This window comes from Triticum aestivum, chromosome 4A, assembly GCF_018294505.1.
Source record: "Triticum aestivum cultivar Chinese Spring chromosome 4A, IWGSC CS RefSeq v2.1, whole genome shotgun sequence".
In the NCBI taxonomy this organism is placed as follows: domain Eukaryota; kingdom Viridiplantae; phylum Streptophyta; class Magnoliopsida; order Poales; family Poaceae; genus Triticum; species Triticum aestivum.
Genome location: NC_057803.1, coordinates 236,376,912 through 236,398,545, shown reverse-complemented (window position 1 = coordinate 236,398,545; position 21,634 = coordinate 236,376,912).

The following is a 21,634-nucleotide window of genomic DNA, read 5'->3' as shown; positions in this document are numbered from 1 at the left end:
GTGGTTACCCATCTCATTATCACCCTCGGGCATAAGTGGCACCCGACGGGATTTTAGAAAAAAAGTCTTTTGAAAATACTTTGTCTCCATCACCATGCATATACCCGTCCCATTTGTGTAGCATCTACTTTAGCATCCTATCTACTCCCACCTGCATAACCCTCATAGGAAGGTAGGGTCATGCACAATGCAAGTATCAACAAGGAGGAAATGAGGGCAACCCACCAAAGTGGCTACCATCTCATCATGATTCCGATGCAAAAATAATAAGGTGCTATATGAAATGCATAAAAAGGGTTTCATAGACATGGTCAAAGGGCTGCTTGCCTGGCTCAGCAAAGTCTTCTTGGGTCTTCAAAGTTTTCTCGTCCAGCTCCTTCATCGGCAACGCAATCTATCGTCGCAAAATAATAACGAGACAAATAAGGCAATAATAAAACAGAAAAACCAAAGTGCTCAGAAAAATGTCAACTCATTTTTGTTAAATACTAGGGTGAAAACTAAGAAGGGCAAAATTCCTAGTTTTGGTCTTGGAGTGGCAGAATAGGAGAAATGGATTTTCAGAGGGGTTTAAACATATTCAAATTTGAATATGAACAATACATAAAAGTTGTTTGGGCATGAGTAAAAGTTAGACCATTAAATTGGTGGGATTTTTATAAAAATATGGGAGTTGGAATTATTGCATTTGGATGAATATTTAATCTTGTGGTTTTTTTGGAAAAGTGGCAGAAAAGGAACAGGAAAAAGGCCACTGTGCAACTGGGCCAGAACAGCCGCGGTGCATAGGCCCAGAGGCGATTCGGCTTAGGCAAGCCGAGAGGTGCGCGCGCCAGGTTTGAACCTGACGGGCGGGGCCCAGGTGCCAGTGAGAGAGAGGGAGGTGAGGGAGAGGAGAGGCTGACAGGCAGGGCCCGCCTGTCATCCCTAACCCTACGACAGAGGTCCGGCGAGCTCACCGGCGACGTTTTCGGGCATGGCGGGGTGAGCTGATGGCACCGTTGGACTCCTCATTGTGTCGCCGTTCAGGTGGTGCCCAAGTTGGCCGGAGGGGAGCAGTGGTTCGCCGCCGACGAGGTTCGTGGCGGAGGAGCGTCGGGCGTCGATGGTTCCGGCCATTTACGACTGCAAAACGAGAGGAAAAGAGGGGGGAAACGGTCGGTGGGGTGCAGGGGTTCCATATCGGGGCTTAGGAGCAGCAGGGAGACCTTCTATCGTGCGGACAACGGTGAGCCGCCGCGGCGGAGCTCGAGTTCGATCTCGAGCTCGAGAGCTTCTCGAGAGGAGCGGGTGGCGTAGGGGTGATTAGGGGAGTGAGAGAGCGAGTGGTGAGGAGAGTAGGGCTCGGGGAGGCCCTTAAATAGGCTAACGACGGGGTGCCATGGACCCGTGCGCCGGCGGGCTCCTGCTTGTCGCACAGGGCTCGGAAGGAGCTGGCGCCGTGTCTGGGGTGTTGCTGGGCATGGACTACGCCGAGGGGAGCTAAGGGAGAGAGCAGGGTAAGGCCAGAGATGCGGCGCGTGTGAGGCCGCTCATTGGAACTCTCGGGAGGCCGGCGCGCATGTGAGCAGGGGCAGCAGGAGGGAGAAGGAGGAGGGGGACTAGGCCGTAGTGTGTTGCGGACGCCGAGGAGCATCGTCGGGCGCGCTGGGGAGGCCTGAGGTGGCCGGAGGTGCTTGGTAGGGGGCGGCTACAGTGCGGGAGCACACTATAGCGCGTTCCAGAGCGCCCAAATGGCATGCCATGGCATTTTTTAGGCCAGGTGGGCGTGGCCAAATATGTCTTGTGGCTCTAGGGTGTAGTAAAGAAAGGGGGAGGGGCTTTGGATGCCCTGGGTGGCCACTAAGTGAGGAGGGAGGTTGAGGGAGAGAGGGAAATGGGCTGTCCAGAGAGAGAAAGTGGGGTTTTACCCCTCCAATAATTGAGCTGTGGATTTGCCATTGTCACTGGAGCTGCAAGGGGACTAGGAGGGGCTGTGGTAAAACTTTGAGCCTATGGAGATTAGTGGAAGGGGTCAGAATGTTGTTTTTGGAAATGTGGCAGAAGGTGTTTGTCGCTTGTTTGGGTAAGCAAATGAACTCCATTTGGCATAAGACTCCACAGGGTGAAATGGAACATATAATTAGGGCCTTCCACCAAATTTGAGCTCATTTGGGAAAAGTTGCCAATGCAACTTTTGTAATCCCTAGAAATCAACAGAAATGGGTTTTTCAAGATCTAGTCATCCAAAACTATTCTCCTTGATGAACCACTTGGTGTACTTTCATCATTTGGGTATTTGAGAATGTCCACAAAGTTTGGGATCAATGGAGAAAGTTGGAAATGTAGAGTTGTTCAAACTTGATTCTGGTGAGAGAGGGTTTTGGGGCATTTTGGTGAGCCAAAATGACCTTGATTGATATGAGGCTTTGCAAGGTGATCAAAATATGCATTTGTGACTTTCTGGATTTTCCCTGGATTTTTATGAAAATATTTCTTGTAGAAATATTTCAAATCCTTGAAATGGGCATAAATGGTTTTGGGAGGTTTTGTCCAATATTTTGAACATGACCATGTGTTTGAAACTCTTATATATGGAAAATATATGTCCACTGAGTTTCCCTGATTTTTGTCAAATATTTTTGGAACAATAAAATATTTTTCCCTATTAAAGACCATTTCTGGCCTTAAGAAAAAGCTTTTAAATCAAATAGGAAAATAACTTTTAAAATTATATTTGTGTGGTTTATGGGAGTCCTATATCTAATAGGATTCAAATATACCTTTTGAAAGATTTTTCACGCCCCAAATCAAGTACTTGAAGTGCAAACCTCAATTCAGGGGGTTTTGAAAACTAATTTTAGAAAATACTTTTTGGCCAAATTATTTTTGTAAGAAAATACTATATTGCTCTATACACCTGGCATGATCATTGGGCGGAAGCTTGGGGCAAGGAGATGAAGTATGTAAGGTGGAGTAGTTGACTTTAGAGAGCACTTGAAAAACACAAAGAGAAAACCAACTCAAAAAATAAAAGCCAAATAATGCAAAAGTTTTTGTCAAACCACACTTTATCATGATTTATTAGTTTAAGTGTTGTGGCATGAAAATCAGGGTGTGACACATGTACATTCATGACAATTTTATGACAGAATCAAGATAGTCATACCTGTGCTGTCGTAGAAGTGTTCCATGACATTACCAAAATTATCATCACGGAAGTGTCCACTTCCATGACGATAAATCAGCGTCATAGAAGTGCTTTCGTCAAGGGTGACCGACACATGGCATCCACCATAACAGGGCGCCGTTAAGCTATCGGGTCCGGTTTTGGATCCGATAACCCGCTAACAGCCACGACCAATGCTGATTTTCCACGTGTAAAATTCTCATTAGCTGACGGAACCACGTGTCAGCTCCACGTTAGCACGGGTGTCACTCATCGAATGGGTGAGATGCGCCTATGATATGTTGACACGTGGACCAGCCCAAAAGTGGCGTTTAAAGATTCAATGGGCCAGCCTAACTAAAGGCCCACAAGATTTAGCAGGCCATAATGGGCCGGCCTAGCTAAAGGCCCACAAGAGTTTGTGGACCATAATGGGCCGACCCAGCTAATGGCCCAACATTCTCAGTTAAGGCCCGTACGGCTAGTGTCAAATCGGCCCGTCAACGGCCCGTCCTAAACTTGTCATCATCGCGGCCGATGTTCACTTCTGGCCCATTAACAGTCTGCTAAGAATTTGGGCCGAATTACGGCCTGGTGTGTTTCTGACCTGTTAAAGGTCCTGCTTCTTTTGGGCCCATTTATAAGCCATTGAAACTTTCGGCCCATAAAAAACCGTGAAGGATATGGCTCATATTCGTCCAAGTCTGACTTTCGGCCTGTTAGGGCCGACTACAGATTTGGGCCAATTTCAGCCTGTTGTGACTTTCCGCTTGTTAACGTAGGACGAAATACATGGGCCATATGTGGCCCAACACCACATCGGGCCTACTAACGAGCCATATAAAAATGACACTAATCAAGCCCGACCGAACTTCCGGTCTCTTAAAGGCCCGTGTAGTAGGTTGGCGCATTTACGACCCATCTGAATTTCGGCCTGTGGACGATCCGCGTTGTAAATGGGCTACCATTTCGGCCTGCTAAGACCAGTGGGTTATTTGGCACAATCAGGGCCCAATCTTACTTTTGGCCTATTAAAGGCCCATGTATTTATGGGCTCGAGATATTTACACATGTAAACGGCCTATTATTACTGAGGGCCCAAATTATGTTTAGGCCTGTTAAAGGCCCACTATGGGCACAGACCTACCAAAAAATATGAAAGCTTATGTTGATTTAGGCCCAGATATTTTTAGTGGGTACATGCAAATTTCGGCCCATAATCGTTTTTAGCCCAATTGGAATGGGCCCGACGAATGTTGGCATGTTGGGCTCCTACGAAGCTTTCGCCCGAATACATTACTAAGATAAACCTACACTATACAAAAATAGCGTCGTAATTACTGCAACCTTTGGCAACATCATAAATGCTGTATCACAACAAAATAAATTCCAACCATACAACAAAAGGCCTGTTGGCATAAAGTTTACAGTCCTTGTAGATAAAAGCACCATCGGATGTATAGAAGCACAGATCATTTTACCTGAGTGCTTATGTTTCAGGCTGTAGAATATGATGGAGCAACACGATCTTCCCCTTTTTTCGCCATTGCTCTTGAACAACGAAGCAAATGTCTGATAGTCTCGTTTCAAAACCATTCATATCTTCACGACATTTGTCAACCACTATTTTTGTTTCCGACACAACCTCCATTAGGGATTGGACTTGTGTTTGGAGCATAGATATATCACTCTGTTTAGCCGGAAGATTTTGTTTAGTAGGCGATTTGGACGAGGTTACCTTGACAAACAATCCAGAATTACGCAGGAAGGTGCCTTTTGCACTGTTAGTGGAGAGATACCAACGCACTGCAGCAAGAGGTGACATTGTGCCTGTGGTAGCCTCGTCACCTTCAGGTGGTTGTAGCCGTTCAATCATTTGTTCCATAGCTTGTTGAAAGTTTGAACTTGTAGTTTAGTGTACCAGATAAGTTACTAATGAGACAAAAACACACAAAGTAGGTTTCACGTTTATACATAACTTATTTTGGTGAACTACTGTAATACATTAGCATGTATTGTAGTGCCAACTACATAATAAAGTCACTTTCGGAACATATGTCCATGTAGCATGCCTATTGTATTGTCTATTTCCTCACATTCGTTGGCATCTAAGGATAAAGAGACACGGTTTAAAGTAGGATGAACATAGTATGACATCATTCATATCATGGGCAAACAGATATAAAACAAACAAGCTATTGTATCATTGTGTGCACACGTGAACATCACAACTAGATTACATATCAAGACCAAAAGAATATCCTTCATCTCTTTTAAACCATGTAAGGTGAAATGATACGTTAAGACAACTATGTATAAAAGTGAGCAGAGTAACTAACATTGGTTGCAAACCAAGCAGTTAAATGAACACATCACAGTACCAATCATTTCAAAGGCGGGAGGAGTAAGTACTTACAACAGCAGGCTGAACTGGTGTGCTCATGCCCTTCATCTTGCTAGTGTGGCAATCCTTGAAGATTTGCACTACATTCGGTTCAGGTTCTTTTTGGTCCGCACAGGTTTTCCTCTGTATTTGGAACAAGTCAATATAGATACGATAATATGGAACAGAAAAAAGAAGGAACTAGCATCTATTTATAAGAGCCTCGCAGTGTGCAATATAGCTACAAGGTACTATTGTCTGTTGAAATTTCACTTTAGAACGGTTGGTCTTCTTCTTCAAATAGTTAGCCTAGAAGAAGATACACTTGTAAGGCACATACATAAATACAAGTTCAATATGTGGTCTGATCAAATACATATACCCTACCTCATACTTTGGATGAGACGAGTGTTTAACAAGGGTTGTCGAGTCTTCATTTGTAATGTATTCCACTGGAGATGTTTGGGCGATTTCATTGTTAGCCTTGCCTTCAAAGTGAGATTTTCTAAGGTGGTACCGATACTGTCGCAGAGCGAACTGAAAAACATGAGTGCATGCTTGTTTAGTTGCATCATCTTTTGGATCCAACTTGAACCTCATCTGTTGAAAAAAGAATATGAATATTATTAGGAGGAAGCTAGAAAGTATGGCACAAAACAAGACAATATTACAAATTGAGATGAATAACATTACTTACGGATAAATGGTCAAGGAAAGTGTTAAACTGGGTATTTTCTTTCTCATTCCTGTACTGGATCCACATTGGGAGGATACGTGCATGACACCTAACGACAATGGCTGCCTCTGATACTAACTTGGTTGACTCTGTAGCATCATGTGGCCTTTTTAAACACGCCTCAAAATGGATCTCCATTCTTCCTCCTTTAGATTTTGTTAATCTGTCAAGCATTATCCCTAATGTCTGTTTTCGCTTGCGTCGTGGTGCTAGTTCAACAACGAATATGGAAAGTGTTAGTGCACATCAAACTGTGAGAGTACATATAAAGGAGCATGCAACTGCAACTTGACTCGGTCAGGTACCGTCTTGGTGTTGATGCTCATGAGGTTCATCTGATCTTGCCAAGTCCTATTGCGTCAGCAGTGCTTCGGAAGTAGTGTTAGGCATGAATGTAGCTTGGGAACTGGCCAGTTCTAGAGCAAACGAACGAGTAACTCATTGAGATGCTAGTAAAGTTGAAGCGGATGCTACACCTGGTGGAGCAGGGGATACTGTGTTTGTAGATTTAGCCGGTGGACTTGGACCTTCTACTGCACTATAAGTACCAGCAGAATCTCGAGGGCAGATCCTTTTCCGTTTCACCCGACGAGTAACACTTTCCCTACTATATTCTTTTCCTTGCTCTTTTTGACTTTTCCATGTCAAGGCATACCCACAACACAAAAGAATAAAATTGCTCTTCACAACTCATTGATGCATGATACAGACAAGCAATACTTTGATGTAAGACGACCGTATGAGGATGGAATATGTCAAAAAACAGGACGGCGTGACATATTCACAGCTACAATGTGTAAACTAAGCGGAAGGATTTTCAATAAAATAGAAGTAATGCAAGCTAGACACCATGTGAAATATGCAACCAATATCACTCTGCCTAGTTAAAAGTGTCTTGTCATAAGTAGCATTTCAAAAAATTAGAAGCAGTACAACATAGAAATCAATGCAAGATGCAACCACTATCAAACTGCCATGTTAAAAGCTTCCAATCATGAGTGACTGATGCGGGATACAGAACAGCAGTACTTTGATGTAAGAACATGGTATGATTGATAGATGCAGTGTATTCTAGACATAGCAAGGCATGTCATATGAACATGTATAACGTATAAACTCAGCAGGTGCAATTTAATAAAAATATAAGAAATATAGGCTAGACAACATATGCAACATGAAACCAATTATCACACTGTCAACTTAGAGCAAGCACCTGTGATGGTGGAGTACGGGATATGAACTCATCATGTAGACTTGGGACTTCAACTTCATTAGTAGTAGAAGTGGAAAATCTAGAGAGTCTCTGTTTGTGTCGGTCCGGAGGACCACCAACATCCCCTAACTTACTCTTTTCCTTCCTATTTTCTGATATTGCCTTATGAAGTCAAAACTAAAAGAAGATGAATAAAATTAGCTCTGCATAACTGGTTGATGCAGGATACAGACGAACACTACTTTGATGTAAGGCAAGCATAGGATAGGAGGATGGAATATATACAAAAAAAAGACATCATTGCACATTTAGACGTACGATACGAGGATGGAATATGTATGAAAAATAGTAAGCAGAATGCATTTCAACAAAATTAGAAGAAATGAAAGCTAGGCACCATATGAACATGCAACCAATATCACTCTATCAGGTAAAAAGTGTCTCGTCGTAAGTGCCATTTCAAGAAATTAGAAGCAGTACAAGCTAGAAGACAACATAACATGCAACCTACATCACACTCCCAAGTTAAATGTGTCTTATGGGTAAGTGATCATTGCAGGTATAAGTTGTAAGCTATGCATATGCAATTCAACAAAATTAGAAGCAATACAAACTAGACATCATACGGAACACGCAACCACATATAACAGTTCCAAGTTAGAGCAAGCACCTGTGATGGTGGAGTAGGGGAGATGTTCTCATCATCTACATGTATGTTCTAGAAACAGGAACATGTGTCATATTCACATGCATTATGTGTAAAGTAAGCAGATGCAATTCAACAAAGTTAGAAGCAATACAAGCTAGACATCATACGCAACATGCAACCACATATAACAGTGCCAATTTAGAGAAAGCACCTGTGATGGTGGAGTAGGGGAGATGTGCTCATCATCTACACAGCTACGTTGACTGTCTAGCCTTGCGTTGTCTTGCGAATCTTGTTGGGAGGATGGCAGAGTAGAATCTGTAGAGACCCTCTGTTTCAGTTGCTCGGAAGGACCACCATCATCCAATGCCTTACCAATTTCCTTCCGATTTATTGATTTTTCATTGTGAGGTCAAACCGACAAAAAAAGGAATAAAATTCGCTTTTCAAAACTCATTCATGCATGATAGTGATAAACACTACTCTCATGAAAGGCAAAGTCATGATATGAGGATGGAATACGTAAGAAAAACTGGACGACTTGACATATTCACACCTATGATGTGGTAACTAAGCATAAGGCACTTCAACAAATTAGAAGCACTGCAAGCTAGACACCATACGGAAGGTGCAATCAATATCACTCTGCCAAGTTAAAACTGTCTTGTCATAGGTGGCGTTCATCAAACTAGAAGCACTACACGCTAGAAATCATATTCAAGACGCAAACCAATATCACACTGCCAACTTAAATGTGTACCATCATATGTGACTGACGTAGGATACGCAAGAAGAGTAGTTTCATGTAAGAACATGGTGTGATAGACAGATATAGTATGTACCAAAAACAGGAAAGCATGTCATATTCGCACGTATCATGTGTAAGCTAAGTAGATGCAGTTTACACTAATTAGGAGCAATACAAGCTAGACACCATATGCAACATGCAACCAGATATCACACTGCCAAGTTAGAGCAAGCACCTTGGATGGTGGAGTAGGGGAGCAGAGACTTGGAACTTTTAATGCACTAGAAGTACAAGGAGAATTCGTACAGATGCTCCATTTACGTTGATGTAGAGGACCACCAGCATCTCCTTCCTTACTCTTTTCCTTCCTATTTTTTGATTTTGCCTTGTCAAGTCAAACCCACAAGAAAAAGGAATAAAATTTGCTCTTCAGAACTCATTGATGCATGATACCGACGAACACTACTTTCATGTAAGATAGCCGCATGATAGGAGGATGGAATATGTATGAAAAACAGGACGGCATGACATATTGACATGTATGATGTATAAAGTGTAAACTAAGCACAAGGTGTTTGAACTTGTTAGAAGCAATGCAAGCTAGAAACCATATGAAAGATGAAACCAGTATCACTCTGCCAAATTAAAAGGGTGGCCTAACAAATGTATTTGACCAAATTAGAAGCAATACATAGCAACATGCTAGAAATAATATGCAATATGCAACGAATAAAGGTGTCTCATCGTAAGTGATTGATGCATGATACAGAAGAGAGGTAGTTTCATGTAAGAACATGGTTAACACATAGATGTAGTGTGTACCAAAAATAGGAAGGCATTTCATATTCACAGGTACAATGTGTAAACTAAGCAGATGCAATTGACCCTAATTAGAAGCATTACAAGCTAGACACCGTATGCAACATGCAACCACATATCACACCGCGAAGTTAGAGCAAGCACCTACGATGGTGGTGTAGTGGAAGTGCGGTCTTCAAGTACGGAGCTACATTCAATATCTTCATTTAGGCTTGATGTTTCTTGAGAATCATGTGGAGAGGATAAAACTGCACTCTTTATAAGAGTAGCGCGTCTCATACTAACCCACGGGCATGACTGTCTCATCATAAGCGATAGATGCAGGATACACAAGAACAATAGTTTGATGTAAGAACATGGTGTGATAGGAAGATGTAGTATGTATCAAAAACAGGAAGGCGTGCCACATTCACATGTATAATGTGTAAGCTAAGGAGATGCAATTTAACAAATTAGTAGCAATACAAGCTAGGCAGCATATGCAACATGCAACCAGATATCACACTAGCATGTTAGAGCAAGCACCTGGGGTTGTGGAGTAGGGAGATGAGATTTGGAACTTGCACTGCAGTAGGAGTAGCAGGAGAATCTGTAGAGATCATCTGTTTCGGTTGCTCCCTAGGACCACCATCATTCTGTGCCTTCGTCCTTTTAGATTTTGCCTTGTCAAGTAAACACACAAGAAAAAGGAATGAAATTCACACTTTCAAATTCGTCGATGCATGATAGTGACGAACACAACTTTTATGTATGGCAACCACATTGTAGGAGGATGGAATATGTACGAAAAACGCTAAGTAGAAGGCATTTCGACAAATTGGAAGCAGTGCAATCTAAACACCATATGAAAGATCCGACCAAATTCACTCTACCAAGTTAGATGTGTCTCATTATAAGTGCCACTTCAACAATTTAGAGGCAATACATGTTTGAAATGATATGCAAGATGCAACCAATAATACACTGTCAACTTGAAGGTGTCTCGTCAGAAGTGATTGATGAGGGTAAAACAAGAAAAGTAGTTTGATTAAGAACATGGCTAATAGAAAGACGCAATATGTACCAAAAATAGGAACACATGTCATATTCACAGGTATAATGTGTTAACTAAGCAGATGCAATTTACCCTAATTAGAAGCATTACAAGGTAGACACCATATGCAACATGCAACCACATATCACACTGTCAAGTAAGAGCAAGCACCTATGATGGTGGCGTGGGGGAATTGCGGTCATCAACTAGAGAGCTACGTTGACTATCTTCATTTAGCCTTGTTGTTTCTTGAGAATCATGTGGGGAGGATGACACTGCACTCCTTAAACGAGTAGCGCGTCTCATAGTAACCCACTGGGGTGACTGTCTCGTCATAAGTGATTGATGAGGGATACAAAAGAGCATTAGTTTGATGTATGAACATGGTTAATAGACATATGTAGTATGTATCAAAAACAGGAAGGCATGTCATTATCAAAGGTATAATGTGTAAAGTAAGTTGATGCAATTTAACCAAATTGGAAGCAATACAAGCTAGACACCATATGCAACAAGCAACCACATTTGACAGCGCGAAGTTAAAGCAAGCACCTAGGATGGTTGTGTGTGGTAATCGAGATCATCAACTGCAGAGCTATGTTTACTATCTCCATCTGCTAGCACTGCACCCTTTAGAGCGCCGAGACGCTTAGTGCTTATCTTTGAATTACACTGGAGTGACTTCTGTCTTTTCTTTTTTGTATTCATCAACACTACGTCAGAGTCTAAAATACCCATGCATAAAAAACAATAGTGTGAGTACGGGTGAAGTGTATGCACAAGAAGTATAGTGTAAAGGTAGCATATAGCAAGTCGGTGAGAAATAAATGACATGAGACATATGATAGCTCTACAACATGCATGGCACACGAAATTACTAGATTATATGATTTTGAAATATGAGCATAGGGCTGGCTGGGAAATGCAGATGCTCCTCGAGCACACCACAAGGTGTGGTCCTTGGACTGAAAACAAATAGGTTAGTCCTTTTTTCTGCACCATCCGATGTACAAAGAACGGGCAGATCGCCTTCATCTACCTCCAGTCAGTGTTACGATCTTCCTCAAAATGCCAGCGACCACTGGCCTGGTCCCCTTCCTCCGCCCTCCCCTCGACCTCACTGCACCGTCGTGCTTGGCACCGCCCCCGGCCATCCCTTCAAGCCCCGTGATAATCCCAAGTGCAAGGAATCATCATAGCAATTTCCAAAGGTGGAAGTGATGAGTATGGAGTGTCGAACCCACAAGGAGCTAAAGGTAAGATCAATATTCTCTCAAGCCCTATCTGCCACTGATACGACTCAACATACACCGAACGTTTGGTTCCAACTAGCAACGAGAAATAAAACTAGGTTGTGGGTATGAAGAGGATAACTTTGTATGATATTGGAGAGCTAAAATATAAAAGTAGGTGATGTTATCATGAAGTTAGAATATATTACTAAATATTATAAATAGTGAGTGTGGAATAATGGTGGATCGGTGTGCGGAATTGTCCTAGGCAATCGTTAACAAGACCGGTAATCACTATTGCAGTTTCATATGAGGGAGAGCATAAGCTAACATACTTTCTCTACTTGGATCATATGCACTTATGATTGGAACTCTAGCAAGCATCCGCAACTACTAAAGATCATTAAGGTAAAACCCAACCATAGCATTAAAGCATCAAGTCCTCTTTATTCCCATACGCAACAACCCCCTTACTCGGGTTTCTGTTTCAGTCACTCACCAACCCACTATAAGCAAATCATGAACGTATTGCAACACCCTACAGCGGGAATCCCTTACGCTTGCGCGACACGGAGGGCACCATAGGACAACACCAAAGTAAAACATACAACTCATACCAATCTAGATCATCAGTTAACCAAAGACAAAGGATATCTACTCAAAACATCATAGGATGGTAACACATCATTGGATCATAATATGTGGCATAAAGCACCATGTTCAAGTAGGGATTACAGCGGGGTGCGGGAGAGTGGACCTCGTAAAAGAGATGAGGGTGATGATGATGATGATCGTGATGTTGATGAAGACGATCACCGTGGCGATGATTCCCCTCCCGATGGCACTCTGATGCCACCGAGAGACAGGAGGAGAGGTTCTCCCCCTTGTGCTTGCTCCTCCATGGCCTCCCCCCTAGATGGGGAGAGGTTCTCCCTCTGGTCCTTGGCCTTCATGGTGATGATGGCCCCTCTGGGATCCTCCTCCATGCCCTCTGGTGATGACGGCCCCCTCCAGCAGGGTGCCAGAGAGGGCCTAGATTGGTTTTTGATGGCTACAGAGGCTTCTGGCGGTGGAACTCCTGATCTAGGTTAATTTTCCGAGGTTTCTGTATTTATAGGAATTTTTGGCGTCGGTCTGACGTCGAGGAGGTGTCCGAGGCGTCCACGAGGCAGGACTACACGCCTGGGTGGGGGGCGCCCCCACCCTCGTGGACGCCCCGGGACTCTCCTGGCCCAACTCTTTTACTCCGGGGTGTTCTTTTGGTCCATAAAAAATCATCAAAAATTGGCACGTCAATTGGAATCTGTTTGATATTCCTTTTCTGTAAAACTCAAAAACAAGAAAAAACAGAAACTGACACTGGGCACTAGGTTAATAGGTTAGTCCCCAAAATCATATAAAATAGCATATAAATGCATATAAAACATCCAAGGTTGATAATATAATAGCATGAATACTTCATAAATTATAGATACGTTGGAGACGTATCAGCATCCCCAAGCTTAATTGCTGCTCATCCTCGAGTAGGTAAATGATAAAAGAAATAATTTATGAAGTGTGAATGCTAGCAAGTGCATAAGTTTCACCAATGATAGTTTCAATCACTTTTTATAACATCATTATATATCATAACAGTAGCTCATCTTCATAAAACTTCTCATGATCAATTAACAAGCTATTCACATGTTAAAGTATAGATCATAAACTTTCTTGAAACTAACAAACTATATTCTCAGTTATCAAACAATTACAATCCACCTTATTTTTAGGAAGGGTCTATGTCAGAGATTTGGTTTAGCAAACTTCACATACTCAACTATCATTTAATCTTTCACAATTGCTAACACTCACATGATATTTATGGGTTCAAAGTTTTAATCGGACACAGAGAAAGATAGGGGCTTATAGATTCGCCTCCCAACCTTTTACCTCAAGGGTAATGTCAAGAATAATAGTTCATGATAACTTACATCCGATTGGATATATATACATATACATATATATATATATATATATATATATATATATATATCAGGATCTTTCCAACACAATGTGCTTGCCAAAGGATAAAATGTAAAAAGGAAAGGTGAAGATCACCATGACTCTTGCATAAGGTAGAAGATAAAAGTAAAAGATAGGCCCTTCGCAGAGGGAAGCAGAAGTTGTCATGCGCTTTTATGGTTGGATGCACAAAATCTTAATGCAAAAGAACGTCACTTTATATTGCCACTTGTGATATGGACCTTTATTATGCAGTCCGTTGCTTTTATTTCTTCCACATCACAAGATAGTATAAAGCTTATTTTCTCCACATTAATAGATAAATACATATTTAGAGGGCAATTTTTATTGCATGCACCGATGACAACTTACTTGAAGGATCTTACTTAATCAATAGGTAGGTATGGTGGACTCTCATGGCAAAACTGGTTTAAGGAATGTTTGGAAGCAGAAGTAGTATCTCTACTTGGTGCAAAGAATTTGGCTAGCATGAGGGGGAAAAGCAAGCTCAACATGTTGGATGATCCAAGACAATATACTTCATTTCGGATATAAGAAAACACGACCCATTATGTTGTCTTCCTTGTCCGACATCAATGTTTTAGCATGTCATATTTAAATGAGTGCTCACAATTACAAAAGATGTCCAAGATAGTATATTTATATGTGAAATCTCTCTTCCTTCAATATTCTTTCATGAATTGTTCAAGTGACCAATTCTACGTTTGCTAACTTTCAATAAGTTTACTAACTATACTTATTCTATGTGAAGTCATTACTACCCATGGTATAAGCATATGAAACATATATAAATTGAGATTTATGATATTCAATTCATTCAACCATTTACTCATAGGATATATGTGAAGCACATGAGTAATGACAAACTCCTCCAAAAAGATATGAGTGAAGGACACCGAGTAGTCAAATAATTAACTAGCCATGGGAGGATTCTTTTTCATTTAAGATTTCAGATCCAATGATTTTATTCAAACAGCAAGTAAAATTGAAAATACGCTCCAAGCAAAACACATATCATGTGACGAATAAAAATATAGCTTCGAGTAAGGTATACCGATAGTTTTGAAGACGAAAGAGGGGATGCCTTCCAGGGCATCCCCAAGCTTAGGTGCTTGAGTCTTCCTTGAATATTACCTTCGGGTGCCTTGGTCATCCCCAAGCTTAGGGTCTTTCCACTCCTTATGCTCCTCATATCGATATCTCACCCAAAGCTTGAAAACTTCAATCACACAAAACTTAACGGAACTTCGTGAGATAGGTTAGTATGATAAAGAGTAAACCATTCACCTTGGTACTATCAAAGACAAAGATCATAATTGTTCTCACACAATGCCGACTGTACCCTATCATTTCTATAATTTACATTGAGGAATATAAGTCATAGAAACTAGAAAACTAGCAAACTATGGAATGAAAACAGAATCTGTCAGAAACAGAACAGTCTGTAATGATCTGAACACTAACCATACTTATTCTACACAAATAATTATGAAATAAATTGGTGGACGTGAGGAATTAGTCTATTAATCTTCTGAAAAAAGAATCAGCACCAAATCGCTCTTCTGTAAAAAATGGCAGCTAATCTCGTGAGTGCAAAGTTTCTATTTTTTTTACAGCAAGATCACATTAACTTTCACCCAAGTCTTCCCAAAGGTCTTACTTGGCACTTTATTGAAACAAAAGCTATAAAACATGATTACTACAGTAGATTAATCATGTAAACACACAAAAACAGTAAGGGTAAATATTGGGTTGTCTCCCAACAAGCGCTTTTCTTTAATGCCTTTTAGCTAGGCATGATGATCTCAATGATGCTCACATAAAAGATAAGAATTGAAGCATAAAGAGAGCATCATGAAGAATATGACTAGAAAATTTAAACCTAACCCACTTCCTATGCCTAGGGATTTTGTGAGTACACAACTTATGGGAACAAGAATCAACTAGCATAGGAAGGAAAAACAAGGATAACTTCAAAACTTTAAGCACATAGAGAGGAAACTTGATATTATTGCAACTCCTACAAGCATATATTCCTCCCTCATAATAATTTTCAGTAGAATCATGAATGAATTCAACAACATAACCATCACATAAAGCATTCTTTTCATGATCTACAAGCATAGAATTTTTTCTACTATCCACATAAGCAAAATTCTTCTCATTCGGAATAGCGGGATCACTAGTTCCTAGAGTTGTCACTCTTCCAAACCCGCTTTACATGATAGTGTTATTCATACTCCAAAAGATATAAGTGAAGTTCATGGAGCATTCTACAATTAATATAAACTAACCAATGTCCAAGCTCAAAATGTATAAGTGAAGCACACGAAGCATTTTATAAAACCATACTCAAAAGATTTAAGTGAAGCACAAAGAGCAATTCTATAAGATCATACTTAAAAGATATAAGTGAAGCACATGAAGCGTTCTATAAATCAATGAAGGGCTATCTAGTACTAGCATGGTTCATAAAGGAAGAACAAAAAACACAAAGGACACAAATCATGTGAACGAAACAAAAACCGAGGTATACTGATAATTGTTGAAGAAGAAAGATGGGATGCTAACCGGGGCATCCCCAAGCTTAGATGCTTGAGTATCCTTAGAATATTTACTTGGCGTGCCTTGGTCATCCCCAAGATTGAGCTCTTGCCTCTCTTTATTCTTCTCACATCGGTAACTCCTCGTTCTTCGAACACTTCATCCACACACAAAAACTTAACAAAAACTTTGTGAGATCCGTTAGTATAATAAAGCAAATCACTACCTTTAGGTACTGTTTCAAACTCATTACAATTTCATATTAGAACTATATCTACTGTATTCCAACTTCACCATGGTTCATACCCCCTGATACTACCCATAGATTCATCAAAATATGCAAACAACACACGAAAAACAGAATTTGTCTAAAACAGGACAGTCTGTAGTAATCTGAAGGTTTAGTAAACTTCTGTAACTCCAAACATTATGAAATAAATTTGAAAAATTGAAAAATTGATACAGAATTAATGTTCAAAAAGTTTCAGACCCATTTGACTTTCCAGTAAAAAAATGTAAAATCACGCGCTACAGCCAAAGTTTCTGTTTTTGTTCTACACATAGTAAACAAGCAATCTAATCATTCTAAAACCAAAGCTTGGCACATTATTTTTATAATACAATCAATAGACATAAGGGGATAATTATTTACAGAGAAACTTCCATGAAAAATTCTACATTGTTTCCGTGAGCATGAACACGAGTGCTCAAGGTCGACCCTCACTTCTTCAATGCATAACTTTCCAATCACTTCTCTTTTTGAAAAACGTTTTAGGCATAAGAGGCAAGTAATTTTTTTTTGTATTTTCATTCTTTTAAATTTTTTTGTATGTTTCACCCGCAACTAAACATAAACAAAAAAGGGAAAACAAAATCTACTTAGTGAACAAAGCAAACAAGCACACGCGAGAATATCAACCCCACGCTATTGCATCCCCGGCAACGGCGCCAGAAAAGAGCTTGATAATCCCCAAGTGCAAGGAATGATCGTAGCAATTTCCAAAGGTGGAAGTGATAAGTATGGAGTGTCGAACCCACAAGGAGCTAAAGGTAAGATCGATATTCTCTCAAGCCCTATCTGCCACTGATAAGACTCTACGTACACCGAACGTTTGCTTCCAACTAGCAACGAGAAATAAAACAAGGTTGCGGGTATGAAGAGGATAACTTTGTATGATATCGGAGAGATAAAATATAAAAGTAGCTGCTGTTATCATGAATTTAGAATATATTACTAAATATTATAAATAGAGAGTGTGGAATAATGGTGGATCGGTGTGCGGAATTGTCCTAGGCAATCGTTAACAAGACCGGTAATCACTATTGCAGTTTCATATGAGGGAGAGGCATAAGCTAACATACTTTCTCTACTTGGATCATATGCACTTATGATTGGAACTCTAGCAAGCATCCGCAACTACTAAAGATCATTAAGGTAAAACCCAACCATAGCATTAAAGCATCAAGTCCTCTTTATTCCCATACACAACAACCCCCTTACTCGGGTTTGTGTTTCAGTCACTCACCAACCCACTATAAGCGAATCATGAATGTATTGCAACACCCTACAGCGAGAATCCCTCATGCTTGCGCGATACGGAGGGCACCATTGGACAACACCAAAGTAAAACATACAACTCATACCAATCTAGATCATCAATCAACCCAAAGACAAAGGATATCTACTCCAAACATCATAGGATGGCAACACATCATTGGATCATAATATGTGGCATAAAGCACCATGTTCAAGTAGGGATTACAGTGGGGTGCGGGAGAGTGGACCGCGTAAAAGAGATGAGGGTGATGATGATGATGGTGATGTTGATGAAGACGATCACCGCGGCGATGATTCCCCTCCCGATGGCACTCTGATGCCACCGAGAGAGAGGAGGAGAGCTTCTCCCCCTTGTGCTTGCTCCTCCATGGCCTCCCCCTAGATGGGGAGAGGCTCTCCCTCTGGTCCTTGGCCTTCATGGTGATGATGGCCCCTCCGGGATCCTCCTCCATGCTCTCCGGTGATGACGGCCCCCTCCGGCAGGGTGCCAGAGAGGGCCTAGATTGGTTTTCGGTGGTTACGGAGGCTTCTGGCGGCAGAACTCCCGATCTAGGTTAATTTTCCAAGGTTTCTGTACTTATAGGATTTTTTTGGCGTTTGTCTCACGTCAAGGAGGTGGCCGAGGCGTCCACAAGGCAGGACCACATGCCTGGGGGTGGGCGCGCCCCCCACCCTCGTGGACGCCCCGGGACTGTCCTGGCCCGACTCTTTTTCTCTGGGGTCTTCTTTTGGTCCATAAAAAATCGTCAAAAATTGGCACGTCAATTGGACTCCCTTTGATATTTCTTTTCTGTAAAACTCAAAAACAAGAAAAAAAACAGAAACTGGCACTGGGCATTAGGTTAATAGGTTAGTCCCAAAAATCATATAAAATAGCACATAAATGCATACAAAACATCCATGGTTGATAATATAATAGCATGAATACTTCATAAATTATAGATATATTGGAGACGTATCACCCCGCCGACCTCCAGATCAGGCACAAGCAGCTCCTGCGCCCCAGACCCCTATGATAGACACTGATGCGCCGCTTCCCCAGCGAACAGGCAGACTAGGTGCTCCGTGCGTCTAAGCAGGTGCTACTTCTTTTAATTGCGATTCGACTGACCCTGAATTGAAATCCAGGCGGGCTACTGACCTCTAGCAAAGGTGAAATAGTAAACGGGAGGAAACCTGGTGCGTTTAGTATCTCGAAGAAGATGAAGTACGAAGGGCTCAACTAGTTTCTTTCGTGGGATGAATACGGTGTGAGCAGAGTGTTGGGGAACACCGTATTTCAAAAAAATTCCTACGATCATGCAAGATCTATCTAGGGATGCATAGCAACGAGAGGGGAGAGTATGTCTACGTACCCTTGTAGACCGAAAGCGGCATTAAGAAACGCAGTTGATGTAGTAGAACGTCTTCTCGATCCAACCGATCAAGTACCGAACGCACGACACCTCCGCGATATGCACACGTTCAACTCGGTGAAGTCCCTCGTACTCTTGATACAGTTGAGGCCGAGGGAGAGTTTCGTCAGCATGACGGCGCGTTGATGGTGATGATGAAGTTACCGACGCAGGGCTTCGCCTAAGCACTACTACAATATGGTCAACCCCCCTACCAATTCGGACTGGGTTTGGGGGGGGGGCGCCCCCACCTCTTGGCCGCCTTCTCTCTCTTCCACTAAAGCCCATGTAGGCCCATTAAGCCCCTGGGGTGTTCCGGTAATCCCCTAGTACTCCGGTATATGCCCGAACTCATCTGAAACCATTATGGTGTCCAAACATAACCTTCCAATATATCAATCTTCATGTCTCGACCATTTCGAGACTGCTCATCATGTCCGTGATCACATCTGGGACTCCGAACTACCTTCGGTACATCAAAACACATAAACTCATAATACCGATCGTCATCGAACGTTAAGCGTGTGGACCCTACGGGTTTGAGAACTATGTAGACATGACAAAGACACATCTCCGGTCAATAACCAATAGCGGAACCTGGATGCTCATATTGGTTCCTACATATTCTACGAAGATCTTTATCGGTCAGCCCGCATAACAAGATACGTTGTTCCCTTTGTCATCGGTATGTTACTTTCCCGAGATTCGATCGTTGGTATCATCATACCTAGTTCAATCTTGTTACCGGCAAGTCTATTTACTCGTTCCATAATGCAACATCCTGCAACTAACTCATTAGTCACATTGCTTGCATGGCTTATAGTGACGTGCATTACCGAGAGGGCCCAAAGATACCTCTGCGACAATCGGAGTGACAAATCCTAATCTCAATCTATGCCAACTCAACAAACACCTTCGAAGACACCTGTAGAGCATCTTTATAATCACCCAGTTACGTTGTGACATTTGATAGCACACTAAGTGTTCCTCCGGTATTCGGGAGTTGCATAATCTCATAGTCATAGGAACATGTATAAGTTATGGAGAAAGCAATAGCAATAAACTAAACGATCATAGTGCTAAGCTAATGGATGGGTCAAGTCAATCACATCATTCTCTAATGATGTGATCCCGTTCATCAAATGAAAAGTCATGTCTATGGTTAGGAAACTTAACCATCTTTGATTAACGAGCTAGTCAATGTAGAGGCATACTAGTGACACTATGTTTGTCTATGTATTCACATATGTACTAAGTTTCTGGCTAATACAATTCTAGCATGAATAATAAACATTTATCATGATATAAGGAAATATAAATAACAACTTTATTATTGCCTCTAGGGCATATTGGCTTCAGTCTCCCACTTGCACTAGAGTCAATAATCTAGATTACATTGTAATGATTCTAACACCCATGGAGTCTTGGTGCTGATCATGTTTTGCTCGTGAGAGAGGATTAGTCAATGGGTCTGCAACATTCAGATCCGTATGTATCTTGTAAATCTCTATGTCACCCTCCTTGACTTCATCCTAGATGGAATTGAAGCGTCTCTTGATGTCTTTGGTTCTCTTGTGAAATATGGATTCCTTTACCAAGGCAATTGCACCAGTATTGTCACAAAAGATTTTCATTGGACCCGATGCACTAGGTATGACACCTGGATCAGATATGAACACCTTCATCTAGACTCCATCATTTGCTGCTTCCGAAGCAGCTATGTATTCCGCTTCACACATAGATCCCGCCATGACGCTTTGCTCAGAAGCGCACCAAGTAACAGCTCCACTATTCAATAAAAATATGTATCCGGTTTGTGACTTAGAGTCATCCGGATCAGTGTCAAAGCTCCCATCGACGTAACCGTTTACGACGAGCTCTTTGTCACCTCCATAAACGATAAACATATCCTTATCCTTTTCAGGTATTTCAGAATGTTCTTGACCGCTGTCTAGTGATCCACTCCTAGATTACTTTGGTACCTCCCTGCTAAACTAATAGCAAGCCACACACCAGGTCTGGTATACAACATTGCATACATGATAGAACCTATGGCCAAAGCATAGGGAATGACTTTCATTTTCTCTCTATCTTCTGCAGTGGTCGGGCATTGAGTCTGACTCAACTTCACACCTCGTAACACAAGCAAGAACCC